The sequence below is a fragment of the Protopterus annectens genome, chromosome 8.part1, assembly GCF_019279795.1.
Source record: "Protopterus annectens isolate FY-2018-M chromosome 8.part1, PAN1.0, whole genome shotgun sequence".
In the NCBI taxonomy this organism is placed as follows: domain Eukaryota; kingdom Metazoa; phylum Chordata; order Ceratodontiformes; family Protopteridae; genus Protopterus; species Protopterus annectens.
Genome location: NC_056742.1, coordinates 15,739,870 through 15,764,865, shown reverse-complemented (window position 1 = coordinate 15,764,865; position 24,996 = coordinate 15,739,870).

Below are 24,996 nucleotides of genomic sequence, written 5' to 3'. Positions count from 1 at the left end.
TACCTATGCTATATTTTCAAAGAATCCATTCCACCTCCCCCATAGCCAAAGCCACTCACCCCACAACAAAGCTGCATGTATAGCCTTATGTGGTGATATACACCTGAATCCAGGTTCCACCACACTCAACTGTCCATCAAAACCCAACAGCACTACCTCCAAAAAGTCTCTTTATATAGTATCCTAAATCTCCAAAAGATTAACAACAAAATCTCAGACTTTCATGCATGGGTCGAATACCAACAACCCAACACAATCACAATTACTGAAACCTGGCTAAAACCACATACTAAAGACACTGAATTCCTCCCACCAAGTTCTCAAATAATTAGGCTAGACAGGACCCACAAAAAAGGAGGTGGTGTTGCTATCCTCTTCTCCAACTCATACAATCTTGTTCCAATTACCAACCCCTTCCCACAGTTCTCCAATGCAAAACATCTTATAACATTCCTAAACACAAACAACAATAAAAAACTCTGCCTTGTTGGCCTCTGTATACCCCCTGAAAACAACATTCCTATACTGGAGGACATCCAAGCATGAATGCCAACCAATATTAAGAATGAAACCATCATACTAGATGATGTAAATATCAATTGTCTAGACCTCAACTCCACACATCCTTCTTCAAATATCAGTCTCTTCATCTTCACCCAGTTCATAAAATCCCCAACCAGACCTAACAAAGTGAATGATACTGGATCCATTCTAGAGTGGATCCTGGTCACTAACCCCAATAAGATATCCTCTGCAGGGACTCTCTCCAAAACTCTCAGTGAGCACCTACCAGCCTTTGTTAACTGAGCTTCCTCCCCCTGTCAGTATCAGCACCTATACTAGCAAACCAGGAATCTTACCTATTTCAATCATTCCACCTTTAACAATATCCTAGACTCCACAGATTGGCATTTACTAAAAACCTTCCCATTAGATAATGCTGTTGATTACATCAATACAACCTTACTGAATGCACTAAATAGCCTAGACCCACTATGTGTAAAGTGGGTGAAAATTAACCACGTCCCCTGGCTATCCAAACCCACTAGACTTCTTATGCATGCCAGGGCCAAAACTTGGAAACTATAGCAGGAATTAAAAAACACCCGTGACCTACAAAAATTCAAAGAACTTCACAACCAAGTTAAGAAACAAGTCATCAAAGACAAAAAACAACATTACCTCAGGCTCCAGTCTAATCCCCAACAAAACCTCCAAAATATTCTGCAGCTCCATTACATCATTATTTAATCCAGGTAAAAAAAGAATCCCTGCCCCCACCCTGAAAAATCCCCTGAGGAAATAGCCTCCCTTTTCAGTACTTTTTTATTAACTCTATCACTGACACTGCTGCAAACTTTCCTCAAGCTAACCCTTCCTCCTCCCACATATCCACACTCAGCTCACTCACCTTTTCCAGCTCATCCCCAACCCCCAACTCTCATCAGAAGCCAATACCAACCACTCCTCTACCTTTACCCTAAAACCAATCCCCACCTCAATCATAAAATGCCTACTACTTAAACTAAAACCCTGCCCCAATGCCCCAGACAGTCTACCTTCAGAACACCTACAAATAGCTGCAGGCAGTATCTCCTACCCCATAAGCATTCTCATTAACAGATCCATCCTCGAGTCCTACACCCCCAAAATATGGAAAAAGGCCTTCATTCTCCCCCTCCATAAAGGTGACATCAATACAGAAATCACTAACTTCTGTGCCATCGCAATTCTTTCCCCTTTATCCAAAATACTAGAAAAATGTGTCAACACCCAACTCCTCAAGTACCTTTTAGATAACCATATTCTTTCACCATCACAACATGGTTTTAGACCCAGACATAACACTATAACCACCCTCCTATCATTCATGGACACAGTAGACAAAGTCTGTGACAAAGGCCAGTTAGTCTCAACCCTTTCTCTCAACCTATCCAAAGCCTTTGATACCATTTCTCTCCCATTACACATTTCTCAGCTCTCCAATATTGGTCTCTCCCCCCATACTCTAACGTTGCCCTACAGTTATTTAAATGAAAGACAACAGGCCACAAGATGGCAAAACTCCATCTCTCCCTTTCTCAACACCACCACTGGGGCTCCCAAAATTCCCATACTCGGACCGATCCCCTTTAGTATATCCATAAACAAATTACAATCATCACTATCACAATGGTCAGTCATTCAGTATGCAGATGACTCCACCATCATCTGCTCTGCCAACTCTCCATCTGATTTACTTACACTAACTCAAAACTCCTTCTCTGTCACTGAATCCTGGATGCACAATAACCATCTTGCCCTGAATCCTAAAAAAAACAAAATTATGCTTTTCTCCCCTAAAAAACAACCACCCTAAACAAGCCAGACTTTAACATTTTTCACTCAATAAATCTTTAACAGAGGTTGTTAGTTACACAAGGGTCCTTGGAGTCATTATAGATAAATGCATGAAATTCAATTTCCACATACAACAAAACATCCGCAAAACACATTCTAAGCTTGGTACCCTGTATAGACACAATTGTCTCCTAAGCCTATCCACTAGACACACCCTTGCCACAACATGCCTACTACCCTCTCTCCTTTATGGTGCCCCCCTTCTTACTAACGTCCATACCTCTGCTAAAAACAAACTTGAAATTTGCTACAATAGAATCTCCAGATTCGCAGCCAACTCCAAATATTCCACTTGCCACTGCATTGCTCTCAAATCTCTTTAATGACTAGTGCTTCTTAACTACCCTTCCTATCTACAACTAACTACTGCTCCCAAAATCCTCTTCAAACCCCAAAACTGTCCAGCTTTGGGCTCTACTTTTAATTACAGCCTTCCCAACAAGCCACTCAGATCAGGAGATCAGCAACTGCTACAAATTCACAAACCCAATCTCCCACCCGGTCAGCTTCTCTACTCATCCTCAATATCCAGGACTTGGAATGCTTTACCTCTTCCCATCAGAACAACTTAAAATTTTACTCATTTCAAGACTTCCCTGTATACCCACATCTCATCTAGTCAGATATGTACTTTTACCACCCCCCTAGACTTATGTGTAACCCCTAATCTCTCTAGTCATCTCTATTATTGGTAAAATAGTAACTCTGTAAAGACAGCTGATAGTTTCTATTACTGATGTAAACACTTAAGGTCAGCAATACTCTACATACAACTGTAACTGTTCATATCTACATTTGTAAATATTTTTCATTTTTTTGTTGATGCCTCATTGATTTTTCTTCTGTTTGAAATTTATCTCTGTAGCTTTCCTGTATAATTTGTCTTCAGTAGAATTGATTATTGTATTGTTTTATGCCATGGAGATTTTCTCTCCAGGCCTCCACTAAAAATGGGCTCACCAAGGCCCAGTGGGCTTTCCCAGTAAACAAAAAGCAAATAAATAAATAAATAAATACAGACTCTAGATCTCAGAGCATCCCAGACAATGTTCATATTGATGACCATATCTCAGTACCCATTTCCATTTGTGATGATGTCCCAGATGACCCGAACATTGAACAGTCCTTAAAGACAGTCCCCGTTGGTAGATCAAATTCTGATTTCTATGTTATATGATCAGGTCATATTTATAGACCCAGTGTAAAATACACAGCAACCTAGACATGATTGTTTTATATTTATTTAGTTTGTATGATTGCATGTCAAAGAATTAATTGTGTATAAGTGAATGTCAAAGAATTATTTATGTATAAGTACATATCCATGAATATTATCTTTTAATGCAATACCTATTTCTCAAAGAGGGAGGATGTAGAATGGAGCATGTGTTGTAACTTTAAGAAGCATTTCTAAGTGTAGGCATATGCATATAAATAGTGAGCACGTGCAGGCAGCAGTGTCATTTTTGAGAGAACAGCAGAGTGTTAACATGTATAAGTGTAGTAGTCAGTCTGTTTATAGGTTTACTTAAGTTTCAGTTACCAAGTCTTAGTCCTGATGTGTTTGTATATAATAAAGTTGCTTGAACCGAACCCACAACTATTCATTTGTTTTATCCTGACCAGACGAGTAACAATAACCATATCTTACTAAAGGACCTAATCCACACAAACATCCATATCTATTGTCAGGACCACAGTTTTAAATTCAATGAATTAAAAACAGTATCGTTCTCTTTGGGAAACGAAAATACCATTGGATCATCATCATAAATCATCAGCCCCCTTTTTTCCCCATTTTCTACATCAGGTTGAGGTGCCATGTCGGCTGTCACCCTCTCTTTTGATTCAATATCACTGCCTTACCTTCATGCCTGTCAAAGGTCTTTTCTGACATAACCCATCCACCTCTTTGCTGGACACCCTCTTTTCCTCACCATTGGCACCTACCTAGATACTATCATAAGACACAATCATGGACAGCTACATATTAACCATCATTAGGAAATCATTCTACATGATTCAATTACTAAAGACAATTCCTCCAGGTCCACGGGCATTATAGTCCCTCTCTACTTCCCTTTATCAGAACCATAATAGAATATAATGCCTTATTTGATGTACATGTACACATGCATACTGCCCAACAAAACAAACCACAATGCTTCCTCACCAAGAAAACCCTTAGGTATGAGCTACTTAAAACTATGCCAAATGTCTAAAACCTGATCACTTTATTCCATTCCTTTCAGATATGTACATGACAATCTCTGTTTAACTTACAAGACTGCAAAAGACTCTGTCCTGCTGGACCTTTCACATATTCTAGCATAAGGATCACTACCAATAACCATTCTAGTGACCTAGATCTACATAATAATAATAACAGATCCTGATTGTGGGATAGATAAGTAGATATCCCATAGGATTTTTTGCTTATGTAATAAACATCTCCATATCAAACAGACAAAACAGCTCCCTAAGTCTCTAACTCCAAGATGGATTAGTGGATTAGGATCTATAAATTCATCCAAGGTCTAGCTCTCCAAACCCTTATGAATGGATGAAGTAATGAAAACTGTAGTGGGTAGGCTCCTAAATGTCTATTTAACTGATAGCCTAGTAGATATACTTATGAAGCTAGATCTTCTCAACATTTCCTCCTATGCCATTTCAACACCTGCCAAACTATAACTCTAACTGGCATCTTATTTCTTCATTTACATATACCCTTTCAGGCCATGAAAACATCCACTGAATGCTTTGTTCGGGTTCCTGTTATAAAATGTAAAGGTGAACTGTGTATGTCTTTTGTTTGCTTTCTTATTCATTATGAGTATCTGACTTGTATCATTGTAGTTCTGCTTTATGATCTATATTCTGCTTTAAGATGTAAATTAATGCTTTTCCTAACATCTATATATGATTTTCTGTAGTATACTGTAATTTTAGTGAAATTAATATGAGAAGTGAAGACATCTTGCAATTACTTACATATTAAATTAACGACAACACACAGACCCTGTGTAGAAAAAAGGAAAAAGTGGAATTTGTAATGATGATGTTTTAATATGACAACACTAACCATCAGGACTGTAGTAACATTTCTGCCTTACACACTTATTAATTCATTTTCTGCATATGTGTTTTTCTTTCTTCATCTATGTAAGACTGAATTGTTTCCCCCTAGGCCTCATTATAAATGTGAAATCACCATATACAGGAGGATCATATGGTCAGCAAAATAAGTACACAAAATGCTGCAAATGCATTTCCCTGATTTAATATGCAAGTGATTGTGAGATGCCTGCATTGTCGTAATGAAGATTTTACTTGGTGTAAGCCATGATCTGACTTTGTTAGCACCCCAAGTATATGTTTTTCTGGTAGACTTCATTACAATCAGCACCTAGGCTGGCACATCATTAGAGTATATAGGTTCTTTCTGCTTAGTAATTAAAATATATACATTTTTTAATATTTTCCTTTTTATTTTAGGCCAAGAAATGATACTCTTTTGTACCCTTGTGCATCAGCACTTTTCCCACTAGACAGCATGGAACTGGTATGCTGCCAGAAATATGAATACATACTTTGTACTGTGTACAGTGTCATTGGGAAACCAATACAAGGCAAGCTCATTTCTCATTCACTGTTTCTATGAATGTTTACCTTTAAAAGATAATACAAAGCATTCACTGATTTCCTTCAAAAATAATGTAGAGACTCAAATGGAAAGTAGAAAGTGTCAACATAGGTTTAAGGTAACTGAACTTCTTGAAGTCTTGTAGTTTGTAAGCTTGACAAATCAAAATTTTAAGCATATTTATTGTATTTTGCAAACCTTTACTTAATTTCTGCAACCTCTTTTGTATAGTAAAACACTCTGATAAGACCATTATGCAAAATTTCTGGATCATCCCTGATAGCATCTAGTAAGCTTAGCAGACCTAGAGTTACCAGATATAAAACAAATACATTGAAAAAAAATCCATATATTACTTTATGGTTCTGATGATTTTAGTGAAACTTGACCTGCATATACTAAAAATGAATCAAGCTCTGTTTATAGTTTAGTGATGTTATCAATTCCCAGAACTAACAGCTACAGAATAGCTAGACCTGCATTTTTTCAATATGAAAAGCTGAAGCTTGCTGTTTCAGATAATGCAACAATGAATCAGGCTTTCCTGTAAATGCAGTGTGAGCAAAAAATGTAACCAGTAGGATTTCTTTCACAGCTTCACGAAGTGGCAACTTTTAAATTTAATTACGTTCTGTTATTTTGTCCATCTCTGTATCTATTGATCTATTTGTAAAAATGCTTATCTCCCAGGTTAAACCACAGTTTTTACTCCCATCCTCTCGCTCTTTAACCTCGTACTGTCTTCATTTTATGTTCATGTCTAATATTTTCTCTGCTTCCCTTTACATTCTTTTCTCCAAAACAATACTTGTTCATCAAAGTGCAGAGGTCTGTTGTGACCAGTGTGCTACTATAAACTTAAATAAAATCTTCTTATTTTTATTTATTTCAGTCATGACTGTGGGTTTTTCACCTTTAACATGGTTATCTTTCATTTCTGTTTTTGTTTTTTTCTTTATCTGTGCTAGTATAGGTTCATATGTTAGTACTAGGCTAATTACCCTTGGGGGCCATTTTAAGCCTAGCCAGTTACCCCACGTGAGAATCAAATACTGCACCTTGTGTTTGCCAGGTAAACACCTTAACCATTATGCCATCCTCCCACCATGTTTTAATAAAATCTTCATCTAGGTAGCTCCACTGTATTGTTATTTGTTGTAAATGTCTTTTTTTTTTTTTTTTATTAAGTGTTATTTTGTCCATGGCTGAGCCTGAAATAGGTCCTACTGCATCGGTGCTGTACCATGGTCAGCACATTTAAATGTAGTAAATAAATCAATGGACATGAAATAAAACAAATAAGTTACTTATTTGTATGCCATACATTAATTTCCTCTAGTACTTTACCTGTTCCATTTAACCTGAATAGACACAATGAGGAGGACACTGTTCTCCCTGGCTCTTTCTTGTAGTTTTTACTAAATGGTTTGTCTGTGTGATCTTTTTACTCTGTAGTTTGGAATTTAACCCCCCCCCCCACTCTTATAAACTTATCTGGATTTAAACAGACCATAACCTCTCCCACTAGGATAAACAAACCAACCAACAAGGAAAGTATCCTAGACTGGATCCTAGTTAATAACCAACCCCAACTGTACACAGCTGGTACTCTCCCTGATGACCTCAGCGACCATTGTCTAACCTATATCATAAAACATTAGGCAGGAAACCCTCACCAGCCCAAATAAAAAACATTTAGAAACAGGAAAAACTTTGATGTCAAACCCAAAAAATCTAACATTAGAGGAGGCCATAGATCACTTTAACACTAAATTCCTAAGTATCCTTGATTCCATGCTCCAGCATGTACAATAAAAACTAGATCAAATATAGCACCATGGCTCACAAAAGATACCAAAGCTAAAATCAAAATTAGAAACAGAGCCTGGACCAGCTGGAGAACAACCAAAGCTCCACTTGACCATCTAAAATATCACCAACTCAGGAATGATACAAACAAATCTATTTTACTGGATAAAAAAAGCTTCTACCAAAATTTCCTATACAAATATCACAACAACCCTCAAAGATTCTGGGCAGGCTTAAATCAACTACTTTGTCCAGGTCACTCCACCACCCCAACCCCGGCTAACTACACCCATAGTTCCCCAGAGACCATAGCTAGCACCTTTAATAACTTTTTCACTGAAACAATCCAATACCTAGCAAATCAACTAACCCACTCTAACTTAAACCACATGCCTAATCTACCTAATAATCACCCAGAATTTACCTTCCAGCCAATATCCACTAGTTTTATCAAAACACTTCTAAAAAAACTAAAACCTACCACCCTCCCTGCTGACCTCCTCCCTCCAGAGTACCTACAAATAGCTGCAGATGCCATAGCATACCCCGTATCTATCCACATCAACAGAACCTTATCCGAAAATGCTATCCCCTCCCTCTGGAAAATATTTCACATCATCCCACTCCATAAAGGTGGTAGCTCCTCAGACATATCCAACTATAGACCCATTGCCATTCTTTCCCCACTAGCCAAAATAATGGAGAAATGTGTACACAAGCAACTAATGCAATACCTTTCACAGAATAACTTACTATCCAACTCCCAGCATGGCTTCAGGCCATACCACAGCACCACCTCAGCCCTCCTTTCCTTTACTACTTCCATAAACCAAAACAGGAATGACAATAGGCTAACCTCTGCCCTCTTTCTTGACCTATCAAAAGCCTTTAACATGGTCAATCATGAACTTCTCATTCTTTCATTAAAATCTATTTCCCTCAACAAGCCTGCTATCCAGTGGTTCCAGTCCTACCTGACTGGTAGACAGCAGGCAGTACTATGGCAGGGCAAACTCTCCAGCCAGTTACCTCTCACACTTGGTGTCCCTCAAGGGTCCATACTAGGTCCACTACTCTTCTCTATTTTTATCAACAACCTCAACACTGCTATCCCTAAAGCCACCTGCATTCAATATGCAGATGATTCCACTCTCATCTGCTCAGCCACCTCCCCATCCGACTTGCAAATCTTAACCTAAAATACATTTAACGCTATCAAGAACTGGCTCACCAACCAATGCCTACTTCTGAACCCCAATAAAACTAAACTTCTACTCTTCCCTCCCACTAGTAGATCCACCACATTTTCATTCTCTGTCACATCTAACAATGGTGCCACTATTTCCCCAGATAATCACACCAAACTGCTAGGGGTTATCATAGACAATAATCTCAAATTTGACCTACAGGTCAACAAAACCATACAAACCATCAATAAGAAGCTTGGATCACTGTATAGAAACAAGACATTTTTAACCCACTGGCTAGGACTGCAATCGCCCGATCACACCTACTCTCTACTCTTTTATATGTCTCGCTGTACTCTCAAACCTCAACAAATCTGAACTAGGTAAGCTGTCCCATAGCTACACTCATATTGCCAGATTCACCACTGGTTCCACCTATAGAACCCACCACTGCCAGAACCTTAAACAACTAGAGTGGCTAGAACTGCCCAGCTTAATTTAATTCAATCAACTCTTAATAGCGCACAAAATTTTGTACCACCCTGAGGATACCCCCTCACTTAAAAATATTATTAAGCCATATAGCAACCTAAGATCCCTACGGTCAGCTGATAAGCTACTGGTCCAAACCCACAAAGCTAATAACTTTGCTGGTGAATCCCTGTTTGCCAAATTCATTGGCAAAATGTGGAATTCATTGCCAAACTATATAATCCTCCAATCCTCCAAAAGTCTCTTAAAAAAAACCTGAAACAGTATCTCAAAGTGAATTGGCTATGCCCATGTACCAACCCTGATTAAGTTATAAACTAAAAGCATATTCTGCAATTATCATAACTTGTAACTACATCACCAAGCTCTGCTTCCAATCTGATGCCTCTTATTTTTAATTGTCTGTCCATGAGAATTGTGAGTCCCTACTAGGGAACACTACTAACCCATTGCATATAATCGCTTTGTTTTTATAATTGTTTGCTATCTTCTGTGTAATCTATGTAAGTTTGTCTATGTGGAGCTTTTCTCCCTGAGCCTCCGCTGAAAATGGACATGTATCCAGTTGGACTATCTCGGTAAACAAATGTAAAATAAAATAAATAAAATAATAAATAAATAAGTACATCTAATCAAACTGCTTTCCATGAAGCCCATTTCATTAAAACCAAAAGACTGCTCAAGCAGTCTGGAAAAGTTCATCTGTATGAGGATAATTACTCCCAGACCTCCTTGCGAGGAAGTTTAGCTTGTGTCATGCTACAACTAAGGTCACAAAGCTTCCAATAAGCTGAGCCTTTCTTTCTCCATAACTGCAGTCTACCCTCATCTGATTGCTTCTATCACATACTCATATTTATGCTCTCTAATTTTTCTACTGCTGTTTTTTTTCTGTCACCACCTGTCAACCAAGCAGCCCTTTACTCATCAGACTGCTTAACTGTTGGAACCTCCTACATTCCTGCACTCATACATCCCTGTAAGAAGCATAGCCAAAATGCCTTCTCTTATCTCCATTCACCAAATTGTATCCATTTGCCTTATTCTACAGTTTCTTGCTCATTCCCTTTCACACCTTTGTTACCTATCTTCACATACATTTTTAGCAGCAAAAGAACCACCTCTTTCATCATACTGCATCAATTAGCACATTGATTTCTACTATGCTACTTCATAATTAAGGCTATTCTACCAGTGACTATCCTCTGCACAGCTCCTTATTTACATCAAAGGTATAATCACTTCAGCAACTAGAACTTAATATTAAAACATTGCAATCCTACCAAGGTAACAAACTTCAGTGCCAAGTGACTTGTTACTGTTTATAGCACAAAAAAATACTAAGCAGCCTTAAAAAAGTTAATAAACCTTAACATCATTCTACCATGAATTAACCATCGCATATATAGTACATATTATGATGCAGAAGATAATTATATAGAATCAGGAACAACTAAATTACTAGTAAATTCCTTATGCATAAAACTTGCCATATTCATATTTCTGAAGTGTGGGAGGGAAAATTTAAGTAATGGTGAGGTTTGGAAAAGGGAGTAATAAGGTTGCTAAGGACAGTAATTTACTTACGTGGCTAGGGGTAAAGTAAAAGAACATAGGTTCATAGGTTGGTACTAGGCTATCGGCCCTAGGGCCTATAGAAGCCTAGCCATAATAATTCCCTGGCTATTTTTTCCACAGTATTTACTTCCATGGACCCCTGTCTATCAGGGTGACTGACGTGATCCCAGGGGTGAATTTCCTATCTCCCATCCAATCATCAAGGTTCCTTTTGAAGAGGGCCAAAGAGGCGCTCTGCTTGACATGTATGGACAGTCTATTCCAGAGTCTGGGGAGTCTCTGGGTCAGGAACCTATCCCTCTGGCATGTTTTGTTCATTGTGATGAAAAGGTTTAGATCCCTGGAGCATGTGGCTCTTGAGGGATTGGGATTTCTTTAAGTGTAGCATGTCCAGCAGTTCTGGGTTTGACATGGCCTTGCACGTTAAGCAGAGATCGCCTCTGAGTAGACAATATGTGACAGAGTATAGCTGGAGTTTTTTTAGATGGTCAGCACAGGGCATCTGCTTTAGGTCTGTGATTCTTTTATTGAGGTATTCCTGCGGCCTTTCCAGTTGTTGCAGATGTCTTGAGAGGTACATACCAAATTGGGTGTTGTATTCTATAATGCGTCTAATGAGGGATGAGTACAGTGGGACAATGACCTCCTTTTTTCTGGATGAAAAGCCCTTACTGATGAGGTGTGCCACATAGAAGGATTTCCTGACTGTTGTGGCAATGTTGTTATCGAAGGTGAGACCACTGTCCACCTGTGTCCCTAAGTCTCTTATCATTTGGTGTTTAGTGCACTACCACCTATGTGATAATTCATGGGTACATGTTTTTTCCCAAAGGGGATAACTATACTTTTCTTGGCAATGAGCCTGAGCCCATGGCTCTGGCACCAAGCATCTGTTTTTGTAAGGCCCTTTTGTAGAATATCCACATCATTTGGGGATTCAATAATGGCTCCCAGTTTGCAGTCAGCTGCAAACTTTGCTAGCCAGTGTTCCTTAGTGTTGTCCTGTACTTCAGAGAAGTAGATGCCAAACAAGAGCGGTCCCAGGACTGAACCCTTAGGTACTCCACTTGTCACTTGTCTGGAGCTAGATTTGGAGTCGGCTACTTTTACAGTGTGGATTCTGAAAGTAACCAGTTGGCAACCCATTGAGTGATGTAGGGATTAATGCCCAGCTTAGTAAGTTTATCTATGATTCCAGAGTGGGGGATGGTGTCGAAGGCCTTGGCGAGGTCCAGATAGGCTGTGTGGACCGCCTTACCCTTGTTGACAGCTCTGGATACTGATTTGAAGAAGTCAATTAGGTTCAGTAGGCAAGATCGGCTCTTCACAAACCCAAACTGGGTGGGGTCTAGTGTTTGAAGGTTGCCAATGTCTTTGTTTTTAAGTTCCATGATAATACTTTCCATGGCCTTGCAGATCAGACTTGTCTGACTGATGGGGTGGTAGTTCCCAGGATCCAAGGTTGAACCCCACTTGTGGAGTGGGATAACTGTAGCTGTGGGCCATTCAGTGGGCACAACACCTGAGGTGAGGCTATGATTAAACATGACACTTAGGTGAGGTGCCAGTTCATTTTGTAGTTCATGTAGTACACAGCCCGGGATGTCATCTGGTCCCATGGATGCTGTATTCTTAGCTTTAGAGAGTGCAGCTTTACCTGTGTGGCCGTTAGTAACAGAATTTGGCAATCTTTCAGTATTGAGATGGGCCCTTTAGGGGGTGAGAGGGGGGTGAAGTTGGCACTAAATCAATCTGCCAGGATACTGGCAATATCCTTGGGATCAGTATATTTAATGCCATTCTGTTGTAGCTCAGAGCAGATCTGAGCATTGCCATTTAGATTCTTGACATAGCTACAGAATGCCTTGTGGTTGTCTTTGGAATCTTTGTCAATTTCATTTTCGTAACTAGCTTTGGAGGTTTTGAGTTTTGCATATTTTTACATTTAGAAAGTGGAATTTAATTTCAGTAAAGAATGTCTAAATGGAATAATGAGAGCTTTAGTGCAGAATGCATGAATACTTTAGGAATAACTGATTTCATGATGAGGATTGCTGTTGCTCTACTGCAAGATTTGATTACATGCCCTTAACTGGTTCCTCAAACACTGACTACATTGCGGCTAAGTAGTAGTTAATAATGTTTTGTAAATTGTGATAAACATATTAATTTTTATATTCTGGAAGCTTTATTGTAAACTTTATTACATGTGTCTACATGTTATAGTTCTACAGAAGACATCTTTTAATATGCACTGTGTAGTGCCTTTTTATTTTTTTTCAAAACCTAATAAATAAAATTCATGTAGGAGAAACTATTGCAGCCACACTTTCCCACATGTTACTTTCTGTAAAATTAAATCAAAAAAGTATGGATGAATGATTGTGCCAGTAACTATTTAAAAATACTTTAGTAAATAAATAAAACATAAAACAAATGCAATGGATAATAATTCAAACAGAAACTAGCTTTATACTTTTGAATCCAGCAAAAAGTCCTTCTTTGGCATCAAAAGTAGATCGCTGAACACATCCATTGCAAAATAATTATAAATCAGATGACCAACATCATAATGTAATTCATAATTGAAACGCCAGTTAAAATAATTAAAATAACACATTACAAATTTTTAAAGATTTTTTTCTCAAATAGGGCTTTAATGAAACACTGTCATTCAAACTAAATTTTTAAAGCTTTTTTTTCTCAACTAGGGCTTTAATGAAACACTGTCATTCAAACTAAATATAACAGTCAGTTTTAATATGGCTACTGATAAATTGTTCTTATACAATTCTCTTCCCTTTTGTTACATTTTATTACTTGCAATGCTTGAACCTAAAAACAAATCTCATGATCTGCACTTTTACAAAGTCTACACACTGCAAATGCTCTTCTATTCTTGTTCTAAAATGACATTCTGCTTTGCCAGCATAAAAAATAAAAAAAAAAAAAAAAACAAACAAAAAAAAAGACAATGACAGCTTTCACGGTTTTGGAGTATTTTTGTAAAATTACATTAAATACATAGATTTTCCTCTTGCAGCATTATGTGCCAATTTGTGATTCCCTAGGACTGCTTACCCAACCATATTTAGACAAAAAACATTAAGCAAGGGTGAGCAGGTGTGCCAACAAATAAGTGCCGCACCTGAAGTACATATTCTACCAGATATTCTGTGCAAGCTACAATTTAATGGTTTCTTAGTCTATTTTTCACAGTAGGAGTTCCCATTTCTACCAAAAGCCCATTAATGGTGACTTCAACCTTTCTTCTGTAGACAGAGCTAACTGTAATGGCTTCTAAGGTTCTTTCTCACATTGGAAACTTTCCAATTTAGTAACAGCCTTTTAAAAATCACCCCAGCTTTTTCACTACTGACCCATATGTCCCAGACTGAGTCAAGTAATGACTACAACTGTCAACTATTAGCAATGAAAAGAAAATACTGAAAATTATCCAGAGCCCAGTAAGACAATCTGAGTAACAAAAACACATAAAATAAAATAGGTAAATAGAGATAAGTATGTAAATTCAAAAGCATGTCCAAATGCTGCAATTACAATGTTCAAGGAAAAAAAAAAACAGATTCCCAGAGTCCTGGCCTTAAGAGATAACAAGTAGGTGAAATGAACCACAAAATTAAGTTTTGCTGTACTGTCGTTTTTACGTAGGAAACTGGACATGCTGGGCCTCCATAATGGAGACAAGATCAGCATCCACAGCATGAAAATATTGTTTTCATTGAACTGAATGCAGCATTGAAACTTACTGCAACACCTCCTACTATACTGGCAGCCACGTGATTACAAGGATCATTTGCTACAGCCTCCTGCTTTGTTAATGTGCTTATCAATTTCACAAAAATCTTCAGTGCATCTGTCATATATTTGCTTCTCATATATTATGGAGTACAGTTTTATAGTCAGAGTGTATGTCATTAAGTAATTCCTCTCATGTTATTCTTCTTTCAACATTCCCTAAAACAATTTTTCTGACTGTATTCCATATAATTGTTTACGTGAACAATATAGTAATATAAAATACATGTATCTTTTAAACACATTTTCTACTTTTTAGGACATCTGTTATACTTTTACAGTGTGTACTATGAAGGTATGAAAGAACCCACATATAAAAGTTTATGGCTCACAGCAGAAATAAGCCAGAGTAACTAGAATTGAGAATGCTTGCCATACTGTGGAACAATAAATAGGAAAATTATTTCTGCTGACTTCTACAGTATTTTAAACTGAACTAGAAGTTTTTTTCATTTAAAGTCTTAAATGTTAGCACATTTATAGGTATCATAAAATGTAGCCTTTCCCTTTATCCAAAGGACAAATAATAAATGATACCCATTCTGAATGCTGAAATAAAAAACATTCCTTGTTATCAGAGATAAGTGAGAGGTATGACTGAGAATTCAACACCCTTAGTTTTCCCACAGAACATTGGACTAAATGGGGCTTCAGTCTCAGGCCACCCTGCTTTTAACTTGACACATTCATAGGTTCATAGGTGTGTACTAGGTAAAGGCCCTGGTGCCTTTACAAGCCTAGCCCATAGAAGTGCCCTGGCATTGTGTCGCTTGACATTAGTTCCCTTGCCAGTATTTAGAGATGAATCATAGCTTGTTTCCAGCCATATTTGATATCAACACATTTGAAAAGGAAAGTGTCTGGGCAATGTTGAAGAAATAAGTTATATAATTAAGCATTGCTCCTTCTAATAGGAAAACGAATGAACAGTGTAACACAACAGTGCCTGTGTTGTGCTACAGTACGTTAGAATGCTCTATGCATTTTGTTTCTCAGACAAGCAACATTTGATTACAAAGTGAATATAACTGCTGATGAGACTTGGCCATTCCCACATCAAGCTAGACATCAATTTTGTTCCTGTTAATTGTTAAGGAGATCATTAGCCTAGCTCTTTAGGCATGACATTTTCATCTTGTCACAGTTGACTTTTGTGTCCAGGCTGCTTTTAGCATATTGGTAAGCATCACACGTTTACTTAAATAATGGCATAGCGTATGCTAATCAGTATTAATTCAAATATTAACACCATCTAATAGATGTTGGAGAATTCTTTTGTTAGATGACTGAAAGGATAAATAGCATGGAAGCTGATGAGATATTTTCAAATGACTGATCTCCAGCAGTCTTTTAACTGTCTCCTCCATGTTTCTTTTTCTATAACTGGGGATATGACAAACAAGGGACAAACATATAGCTATTCTAGAAATTACTATTATTAATACGACTTTTGCAACAGCAGAAAATGCAATGCAATTTCATAGAAGCAAGATTTATTTTGCTTAACAATGCTAACAAATTTTAGACCATTTTTTACATGAACCTTCTATTGCTAAAAGAAAACATTATACTGTTGTCTCTGTGCAGTCTGCATGCATAGTGTACAATTATGATTGCTGCTGGTCTCCAATTCCTGACTACCTAACATTGTGCAGCTTTCTAATACAGTTGGATCTTTCCCAGAACCAGCATCACAACTACTGTCATTGCATTATTCTGCATTCTATCAGTGCTGAGCTTTGTCATAGTTGCACATCAGTGGGTAAGATTACATTCTTCTGTAATTATTCTGTAACTTTCAAACTTATTTTACTCAACAATGACTTTCTCTATATTGTTGAAATCCACATGCATGAAATCCCTTTGCTTCACCTCACTGACCCCTTTCCCTTATAGATGAACCATTTTGCAAGATTCATAAGGTATGTCTAATATGATACTTTTATCTTTTGAAATACCTCTTTTCTTCTCATCATTTTCTCTTAGTGCTCTTTTGATCAAGTACTAATGTTCTTTATATCTTAAATTAAAAAGAAAGAAGGAATACCCATTAAAACAAACTCTGTATACTACTTAGATGTCACAGGTCTGTGCATCAGTGAAACCCCTCTTCCTTCTACCATCTTAGCTTCTCCTTTTCACAGTCTCCTTCGCAATATTGATTCTGTTTGTGTCATCTTATGTCAATGTTGCTTTTTGTATCTTGATCTTACATGTTAGATTTTAATCATTTTTAGTTTTCACATGAATTATTTTACCTCCTCAATTTGAGGTTCAGTCCTACTTTTCCATTTCCTTACCACTGCTTTTTTGAAATAAGCATTATTATCCAAACCATCTTCCAATATCCCTTGTTGAAGATCATCTCCTTGGTTAATCCTTAGTAACATTTCTCCCATAGTTAAACCTACCTTTTTGCCTTATCTGCACCTCCTTTTATCCCTGCAGAGTTCCTTTCAACTGTTACTTTTGCCCATCACTCAGAGGTTTTGCTACCTTGATCTGTCCTCCTGGTCATTCATGCTCACTTGTAGTAATTCCACCTTGGCATCCACTACTTCATTTCTCATCTTCAACATTTCATTCTCATGATAAGACCCAGCAATAGGTTTGAGTGTTCATTAACCACCTCTGTTACCTCAAAAATAAACTTGCCGTGTCCTTCTATTGCCCCTTTAACATTGAATTCATTTTTTTTACATCTATAAATATGACTTTTATTTTACTTCCACTTCTTTGCCTTTGTGTGCCTGGGGCCTACAGCCTTTACCATACCTAATCCCCTTTTAGCTTCCTTACTGCACTCTGCTGCTGTTTCTTTCACTTTCCTGCCTTTTCTGGACATTCAAATGTCCCAGTCCAGTTCCCTTTTGATCAGTTCACTGTACTCAAATTAGCAGAATATTTTCCAACTGCCAATTAGGATAAAAAACACTTCACTTAATGCACAGGGCAGGATAACAGAAAGATACTACTTAGCACATCCTTACCATATGGGACGTCATCTGATAATTATTTTTCATTTATTCATTTTCTTTTCATAGAAAATAAAACCTATTATATTCCTCTGCAAATGCAAGACCATCAGATAAGCACTGTATCTGAATTTCTGCATTTGTATTTCGGTCTTATGTCAGATTTTATTAACATTTTAATGCTATGATAAGACTTTTTAGGACTGAACCATTCATTCACTAATGCTTAAATTGAAAAAAAATATATACAAAGGATGCATCTTTCATGTTTACCTCACTTTTAGTTTTTACAGCATCAGTTAAGAAAAATATCAGAAGTCACAGGAGGCATTTCTTATTACTGAACTATCTTCCTGAGATGTTTTCTTTAACTAAGTGTAGAGATAAAATCTGGATTTTTGTACAGGAATTAATTATATTATATTAAAATGAAATGCAGCATTGACATACATTTGAATGGAGAGTTCAATGAAGAACCAATTCAAATCTTCTGATAATGACCCTTAAAACTGTAGTAGAAGTAATGGTACATAACAATGATGAAACAATGCCAATAAATGTGTTAATATAGGCTGTCAGACTCACCAAGGGGCAGGCATGGCCATCTTTCATTCAATAGAATATTATGAAGTTATTGGAGTAGTTGTACTTAGAATTAGGAAACAAACATTTCCATTTCATGTTGTCCTAAATACTATAGTTTCACTGCTTTACTCTTGACTTTGGTACCTCTTGACTGTTATGTTAGTGGCTACTGCAGTGACTCCAATGTAAAACAATGCAGTTGATAACTACGGATTTCACTGTGCAAGCTTAATGTTATTTACATAGTTGTCTATAGTCATATATGTCTAGTCTCATATTACGTTGAAAACAGTCTCTAAGCAAATGCCTAACATTCAACAATTCTGAATGCATTATGCTTGCCTGAAATTTAAAATGATTCATATTTCAATCACTGGTTAATATGCTTGTATTAATTTGGCTGTTCTTAGATGTCATTGTTGATTCTGTTTGTGGCACCATAACTTTTGAACTGTGAAGTACATTAAGGATCAATACCTTACAATTATTAAGATGGCTGATCATTCAGTGAACAATGTTTCCGTCATTGCAACCTTTCTGATCCCAACTTCCTAAATTCACTATTTCTTGTTTGCTTTAACCCTTAACTAGGTGTACTACAAGTTTGCATTATTGCAAATTTTAGTCATTCTTGTAGATTGTTTCTCTATAAAGTTGGCGTATGTAACTGAGGGATATGGAGATTGCTTATTCCATGCAAAGACGGCTTTGTTCTTCATCTTTATTGCAGTTTTGGCAGGTGGATTACTCAACAAGTTTGAATCATCCAATTAGCTCCCAGTGGGTTATGCAATGACTTTTCACACTGAGCCCATTGAGAGCACTCTGTGCATGATGTCATATATCTTAAGGAAGTAGTCATTACTGAAGATACAACTCTTTTAAGTATGTACAAGTCATGTACATGTGTATTTAAATCACTGATGGACTTAATGTATGGCATCTGTGAGATCTCAGCTTATTCAACAAATTTCACTTGTTTCACATGCCAGCAACGAAGTGCTGAAGAATCTGCAAAGTTGACTCTAGCAACTTATGAACCGATTGCTGCCAGAACTATAAACTAGTTTTAGAAAAGACAGAGGCAATAGAGATGAAGCTGTCAACATTTGCTGGATAAGAAAGGAAGCAATGGGATTAAAGAAGAATATTTACTTCTGCTTTATGGACTACTCTAAAGCCATTGATCATATGAATCATAATTTTGGCAAATTCTTAGAGAAATAAAACTACTGGGATACCTTATTTGTTTCCTGAGAAATCTGTATGCAGACAAACAAGCAGCAGGTACAACCAAGCATGGAATAAATTAGTCATTTAAAATTGGGAGTGTGTCAAGGTTGTATACTGTGACTCTATTTAAGTGGTCTGCAACCTGCGGTTCTGAAGCCGCATGTGGCTCTTCCACCCTTCTGCAGTGGCTCCATGTAGCTTTGAAAAATAATGACCACTCTGCCACACCACACACACACACACACACACACACACACACACACACACACACACACACACACACACACACACACACACATTGAGAGTGATTGAGTGACGGATTTTAAATATTGCTCTTATAAACTTACAAACTTGCTAGAATAACATGGTTTCTGTTACCATGCATTCCACAGACACTGAGAGTGATCAGGAAATTCCCTGGCAGCAGCAACATCTCCTGAAAGGTTTCAATACCTCTCCACCATACCTCTGAAACTCTTACTACAAAAAATCCAGACAGAGCCACAAATAAAGTGGAAAACAAAGGAAGAAAATAGTGATGGATTTTAAATATTGCTGTTTTAAACTTAGAAACTTGCTCGAATGACAGTGTCTTTTAACATGCATTTTCCACACACGCACACACAATTACATCACAACTGTACAGATTTTTGCAGAATGTCCTGATTTTTGCCTCATATTTTGGCCTGTTTCACATAAAATTGTGGTTTTCTGGCAAATCACTGAGGGCAGAAGTCAGAAAATATAGGCAGACATTTGAGTTTCAGACTTCATAAAATTCATGCTAATGCAAAACCTGTTATTTTATTAACTTTCTAAGTTTGTAAGAGCAATATTTAAAAAGCATCCCTATTTTTGGAACTTTGTCGTCCCATTATTTATGGCTTTGTCAAGATTTCTTGCAAGAGGTTGAGAGGTATGAGTCTCTCTCTCTCTCACACACACACACACACACACACACACACACACACACACACACACACACATGCACTGAGAGTGACTGAGCGATCCCAATATAAAACCCAACAAAGGAACAAAAATAGGGATGGATTTTAAATATTGCTCTTATAAACATGGTTCTTTTATATATAGTATGATAACTATATATAACACTTTATAGGTTCATAGGTTCATATGTAGGTACTAGGCTATCGGCCCTGGGGCCTATACAAGCCCAGCCAAAAAGGTAACCTGGCTTTTGCCACCCAAGAAAATTATTTTCCTGTGCCACTGTCGAGCAGAGCCACAGAGGTGATCCCCGGGGTGAATTTCATATTTCCCATCCAATCATCAAGATTTTTCTTGAAGAGTGCATTGTGTTATCTTCATTTTAGGGGTTGAATAGGTTTTGTGGCTCCAGATGAATTTTATTTGGTGGGAGAGGGGCCAAAATGTCTCTTTTGATAGTGAAGATTGCCGGCCCCTACACTATTTAGTTCATGCGTTTAATATTTCACATGAAATGCTGATTTGGGTGAACCAGATTCATGAATCAAAACTGCAGGGAAAAATAATAAGTTCAGATATGCAAATGGTGCTACTCTGATGGCTAAAAGTGAGAAAGAGTTGGAGAGTCTGTTGATGACAGTTAAAGTAGAAGGCAGAAAAACTGTCTGCTCATCAAAAAGCTACAGTTATGCCATCCTGTCACATCAGTTCTTTGCACGTAGATGAGGAAGAGATGGAGGCAGTGATACATTTTATCTTCCTGGCCTCAAAGATCTCTGCAAATGTGACTGTAGCCATGAAATTAAAAGACACTTGCTCCTTGGAAGGAAAAATATGGGAAATCTGGATAAAATTTTAGAGAGCAAAGATAATCATATAGTCAATAAAGTATTATATAGTCAAAGCTATGGTTTTCACAGTAATATCATATGTTTGTGACAGATGGGCTGTAAGTAAACCTTTGAGCTGGAAAACCGATACTTTTGAAGTGAAGTGTTATAAAAAATGTTTGAGAATTCCATGGACCACAAGAACATCAAATTAGCTAATAATTAATACATGGGATAATCATATACTGTTCAGTGAAAGGTTTGTCAGTAACACTAAATCTTATGTTATGTGGGCACATCATGCAAAGTCAACATTCACTGGAGAAGACACAGATGCATGGAAATAACATTACAGAATTACTGAATCTGAAAGAAATCAAGGAAGCAGTAGTTGACATGCAGGTGTAGTTTGTCAAGTCTTTGAGGTCAAAAAGAGTCTATCACTGCTAAATGACTAAACAACAATGATCTGTAAGTGTAATGTTTCATTTTGTAGCTGTGTAAGTACATCAATCAACTTTTATTGATGGGAATCATCTCATATTATGTACTGTCAAGTGTATTTGCAGTTTAAAATAGAATGACCTCTAAATTTTGCCTGATAATGTCCAAGGAGTATGACACAACCTCATGATTACTGATTTACTATGACACAGTGCATTTTTTTCTTTTTCTGATACATCATTACATTTATTATTTTTTTATCTGGTGTAGAACTTTTGTGCCATGATATTTTTTATGACTAGATGGGTCAGATTGATAACATATACTTCTAAATATTATTTAAGCAAAAATACTGTATAAAGTATGAGATTAGGATTTATAAACCTGTTTTTAGCTAGGTGCCGAGAATATATCACTTAATCAAAAACACTTAATTTGAACTCCATTCAGCAGTGCAAATTACATTGAAACAATGAATGTTAAATTAAGTGTTTTTCAAAGCAAACAAATCTACTTTAACTATTATTAAACCCCACAAAATCTCTACTAACTTATACCTACTCTGATCGCTTACAATGCTGGATAGAAGAGAAAATTTCCCTTTCTTCAACATTAAATGATCTCAGAGAAAAAATGGAGTTTGACTGCATTTCTTTGATATCCACAACATTCTGTCATTTTAATTTAAATGTCATGCATTCAAACAAACTGTGCTTCAGCCAAGACAGTGGAGCCCCCCCCCAAATAATATCATAAATTATCATGCATTTGAAGAATGAAATATACTATAGTCTCTTAAGTTTTGGATCATATTTAAAACAAGTCACACACAGTTGCTTGTGAAGGATAAATGCTTTAAATAAGTGGATTTTAGCATTATTTTTCAGGCAATATTTCACAGTAATGGCAGAAAGCTACTGTACCATGTATATTTACTTGATGTAAATTGTAAAAGGTCATCAACTTTTTCAGAACTTTAGAGTATATTCATATATGCTGTCATGAAGTTTGCTAAATTGAATATTATACCATGACCCCCCATTAATATTCCAAAACTTGCATGCTGATTGGCCAGCGTGCACGTTGTAAATTGACTTATACTAATGGAAAAAGGTCCAGTCGCCTGGACTTTTTCCATTAGTATAAGTGTCTTTTAAAACACTGTCTCGCTATGTTAAAAGAGTTTAACATAGCGACACAGGTTTAAAAAAAGCAACGGAGATCTCCGTTGCTTTTTTTAAAGCTGTCTCGCTATGTTAAACTCCTTTAACATAGCGACACAGGGTGTAAAAGGCAACGGAGATCTTGCTTCCTTCGTTGCTTTTTTTTAAACCTGTCTCGCTATGTTAAATGGGTTTAACATAGCGAGACAGCTTTAAAATAAGCAACGGACATCTCCGTTGCTTATTTTAAAGCTGTCTCGCTATGTTAAACCCATTTAACATAGCGAAACAGTAAAAAAGCAATGGAGATCTTGCTTTCTCCGTTGCTTTTGGCCACAGCTTTGATGTACTGCATAGGCATGTGCAGTACATCAGAACTGCCGCAGATACCAGACAGCTGCGGAAGGGCAGCAAAGAGGCATTATACAATGCCTTTATTTAAGAAAAGTAATTATTTCTTTTCTTAAATAATGTCATAGTATAATAGCAATAACCCACTTCTGGGTGTGGGTAATGCGGGATTTACCCACGGTTGTCTTTGTAAATCCCGCATTACCCACACCCAGGCGTGGGTCATTGCTATAGTATTACAGGGAAAAGACTTGATGGAATCAAATAGGACTTTTAAAAATAATGGGAAGAGCTTGTGGAATTAAAACCATGGCAAGCAATGGTAGTAGGAAGGAAGTAGCTTCATCTTAGAGGAAAGCTAGGCAGGATGTCAGAGTTTTTGAACACCCAAAGCTTTGAATGGAGATCACAGTACAGTGATGATCAGGAAATGTATCCCTTTCCCCACTGTAGTGCAATCTCAGAGTTAGTATACATAATTTGCAGGGGGTGTGGGGGTGCAGGGGGGCTTGCCCCTCTGCAAAAATGTAAAAAAAAAAAAAGGTAGATTTTTGTGTTTTTTTTTTAAGTTTGAGTTTTTGGAAACTTGAGCTGCAAAGCTGTTTAAAGCTGTTGTCCAGACAGTCTCTTCAGCAAAAAAAAGCACGCCAGGAACAAAAACAAGTTTATTCTGCAAAGCTTTCGGATTAACACCCTTCCTCATTGCATTATATACCGAGGAAGGGTGTTAACCCGAAAGCTTTGCAGAATAAACTTATTTTTGTTCCTGACGTGGTTTTTCTTGCTTTTTGAAAACTTGATCATATGGCCTCGGCCATATGAATTTCGAGTTTGTGAAAACTCGATCTTCTGACATAGACCCCTCCAAACCCCTCTGAAGGTACTGGATGAGTTCAAAACAGTCAACTCTATGGTGAAACAAGATGATGTACCATGACATAAAGTTACTGAAACAGAGAAAGATGTCTGATGAAATCAAATGCCGTACAAAGATCCTAGTCTCATCCCTCGTTTTGAGATATTCAGTGTAGGCAATAATCTTTTAGTTCTGGAAAAGATAACCTGGGTCTGCAAATGTATGGTAATATTTTATGCATGTGGTACAAATGTTGATTCACCAATAGGAAAACAAAGAGATGTTAGAGATAAACACACCATTGGAGTGGGTTTAGTGAAGACAGAGTAGTAAAGGATTGCAAAGTGGTCATCAGTCAGCATCACAGAATGAGAGGGATGTGGAAATGGTCAGTACTTAGTGGACTACATGCTAAGGGAGTGGACTTGGGGAGGAAATGCCATACTTTCCTTATACATGACCAAATAAAACTATATCTGGAATTTGCTGTTGAGTTCAACAGAAGGAAAGGCTGTGGTATTTAAGGAAATTTGTAGAAACTAAGAATACATGTTTTAAAGGAAAAATGGGAGTTAAAGTTATACGATACAACTCTAAGCCTAAATAATACATTAATCTATTGCAGAATTTGGGAGAAAATAGTTTTATGGAACTGATAAAGGAAGAATCATATAAGAAGC